This window comes from Hipposideros armiger, unplaced genomic scaffold (assembly GCF_001890085.2).
Source record: "Hipposideros armiger isolate ML-2016 unplaced genomic scaffold, ASM189008v1 scaffold_329, whole genome shotgun sequence".
In the NCBI taxonomy this organism is placed as follows: Eukaryota; Metazoa; Chordata; class Mammalia; order Chiroptera; family Hipposideridae; genus Hipposideros; species Hipposideros armiger.
The window spans coordinates 1,904,974-1,908,705 of record NW_017731679.1 but is presented as its reverse complement, the minus strand read 5'-3'; positions in this window follow the sequence as shown (position 1 = coordinate 1,908,705).

The following is a 3,732-nucleotide window of genomic DNA, read 5'->3' as shown; positions in this document are numbered from 1 at the left end:
CTTCTCTCCATCAATCCCAGATGTTTTCATTATAACTTATGGCTTCACAATTTCAAAAACATTTTATTATTTCTCAGAACAGAAAACTCATTTCTATTTTGTCACCCTGAAGTCCCTATTGCCCACCCTGTTAATAACACAGCTCAGGAAGGACAAGCGTCCACCTGGAACCTGTAAGACAGCACTGAGGGAGTATGTCACGCTGGTGTCAAGCCAAATCTAGGACTGCAGCAGCCAGATGGCCCCCTGAGAGCTCTCCTCACACTTCGTAGGACGGGGCTATTTAAACGGAAGGTTGCCATCTGAGGACAAGAGTGGTGCCTGAGAGACTGGAAAGCACTCCATAATAAGGAAAAAAGGTCACGGTGAGCCTAAGCCCTAATCTCACCACAATGTGTAATTATCACCCACCCAACACAAAGCAGGCCAGGCCACTGGTTGTTCACTTTCTTTCCAGGAAATAAAGAATGGCTTACGGAGAAAAATTCACAGACTTTTAAGGGAAATGAGAACTATTGTAGAAGAAACAAGGAGAAAAACTTTTGATGCAGGAAAATGAACTAAAGGCCAGGGACATACAAAAATTTGAAACAAGTTTTAAAAAAGTAAAATCTACTTAGAAAGGGGGAACATATTTGAAACATGCAGCAAGACAATCATGCATTTCTAAAATGTAAATACTAGATCTGAAAGATAAGATTTTTGAAATAAGCACTCTGATGGAGTAGCAGAATGAATACATTCAAAATTACGTTACTAAACTGGAAGACTGGTCAGGGAACTCTCCCAGAGGGCATAAGAAAAAAATAGAGAAATTGGGGGGAGGGGGGAAATAAGAAAAAAAAAAGACAAGAATGCTGGAGAACAGAGACAGAAGTGTCAAAATTCATTGAGTTGGAAGCCAAAAGAGAAAATAAAGACTGCAAGTAGGGAATAAAATAGTTGATAAAATTATAACTAAGAATCTTTTCAAAACTAAAAAGACTTCACATTAGGCTTCGATTTGATAGTGTTCTGTGACAGAGACAATTCTCTGTACCAAACTGTTTCACTGACCTCCTGGGCACACAAGAGGACTACATTTTCCTCCCCTTTCCCTTGCATCTAGGTGCAGTTAAATGGCGAATTCTAGATCCAAGTAGCCGAGGTAACTGAATAATGACCACATTGGATAACTACCTGCCAAACAGCTAACTGGGATATGGTGAGAGTGAAAACATACTTTTATTGATTTATTTTTTTTATTACAGTTGACATACAATATTATGTTAGTCTAGGCGTACAACATAGTGATTAGACATTTCTATAACTTATGAAGTGATCACCCTGATAAATCTAGTACCCATCTGACACCATATGTAGTGATTACAATATTGACTACATTCCTTATGCTATACCCTACATCCTCATGACTATTTTGTAACTACCAATTTGGACTTCTTAATTCTTTCAATGTTTTCACCCATCCCTCCAGCCCCTCCTATCTGGCAACCATCAAAATGTTCTGTTATCTATCAGTCTGTTTCTGTTTTATTAGTTAATTTATATTGATAGAGAAAAATATATAATTATGGGTCTCAAATATAATAAATAATTTTCAGGCCAGGAGAAATCTTGTTGTAAGTAATGGTAGGAAAATATAAATAGGAAACATGGTAAATAAAAATCATCAAAAGAATTACAGAAATAAGTTTTAGCATAACTAAAATTACAGTAAATATAAAAAAGCTAAGCACACTTACTAGAAAATGCAGATTCTCAATCTGAATTTTTAAAAATATGTACAAATCAAGCCATAAAAAGACATGGAGGAAACTTAAATTAATATTACTAAGTGAAAAAAGTCTATCTGGAAAGGCTACATGCTGTTATATTCCAACTATATGACATCCTGAAAAAGGCAAAGCTATGGAGAGAGTAAAAGATCAGTGATTCCCAGGGGCTGGATTAGGGAGAGGAATGATAGGCCGAGCACAGAGGATTTTTAGGGCAGTGAAAATTCTCTGTATGATATTAGAATGGTGGATACATGTCTTATATATTTGTCCAAACCCATACAATGTACAACACCAAGAGTGAACTCTAAGGTAAATGATGGATTTGGAGCAATCATGATGTGTCAATGTCGATCCGTCCTTGTCATAAAATAATGTACCATCTGGTGAGTGATGTAGATAATGGGGGAGACTATGCCTGGGAGAGGGGCAGTGGGTATATGGGAGATCTCTGTACCTTCTTTTCAATTTTGCTGTGAGTCTAAAGCTGCTCTTAAAATAGACACACACACACACACACACACACACACACACACACACACACACATTCTAAAAAGGATGAGGGCATAGAAATATTGGGGGAAAAGCAACATTTAAAAAAATACCTTTAAACCAAAAGAATATGAACCTAATATGGACCAAAATAATACTGTATATTAATTATAATATAACCCAAAATACAATTTTAGATAAAAACAAAATCATTTCTTTATTTTACTAATACATTTCAAATGCCAGGCACTGTTTTAAACAGTGGGGTTGGAGCAAGTAACCAATCAAAATTCTCTTTTCCATCATGCAGTTTCTATTCTAAAAGAATACAAATTAGGCCAGCTGAGTGGCTGAGTTGGTTAAGAGTGCGAGCTCTGAGCAACAGGGTTGCCGGTTCGATTCCCCCATGGGCCAGTGAGCTGCGCCCGAGCTGAGCTGCTGCTGAGCTGTCAACAGGTGGCTGGATGGCTCAGCTGGTGAGAGCACATGCTCCTAACAACAAGGTTGCTGCCTGGACTCCCTCATGGGATGGTGGGCTACAGCTCCGACTCCCCACTCCCCAACTAAGATTGAACACGGCACCTTGAGCTGAGCTGCCCTGAGCTGCCGATGGGTGGCTGGATAGTGACTGGACTTGGGGCTGAGCTAGCTGCGTCCTCTACAACTAAGATTGAAGGACAACAACTTGACTGCTCCCCTTCCCCAATTCCCCAACACTATTCCCCTTCCCTAATTCCCCAATAAAAAATATTTTAAAAAAAGAATACAAATTAAGAGAACACACTTTTAAAAGAAAACATATCACATGGTAATGAGTACCTTTCAAAAAAGTAAATCAGGATATGGGGAATTGAATTGCAAGGTGGCATTTGAGCAGGACCCAGAGGAAGAGTAAATAAACCATGAAGCTATCCAAGGAAACAGGATTCCAGACAGGGAACAGCAAGTACAAAGGTCCTGAGATGGAAGGGTGATTTGCATATTTAATAACATCAAATAGGCCAGTAGGATGCAGCTGGCAAGTATACATGTATAGGTAAGGTTAGAACAATCACATAGGACTTTTTTTTTGTCACTGTAAGGATTTGGGTTTAACTATGAATGAGATAAAAAGACATAGGGAGCTTTAAGTCAGGTAAAAAACATGTTTTGAAAAGTTACTGAGTCTTTAGAGCAAATGGCTGTGTTAGGATGCTTCTGCAATAACCCAAGCAAGAGAGGATGGTGGCTTGGACCAGAGGGATAATGGTTGAAGTATAAAGAAGGCATCTGGATTCTGGATATATAATCACAATAAAGCCAAGAGGATTGACTGATGGATACATGGTGGGACATGAGAGAATGCTGTAAGTCAAGGAAAACTTCAAGAGTTTTTAGTGCATTTAGTGAAACGGAGGAAGACTGGTAGAGGAATAAGTCTTTTTTGGAGTTCACTTTTGGACATATAAATTTTAAGATACTCATT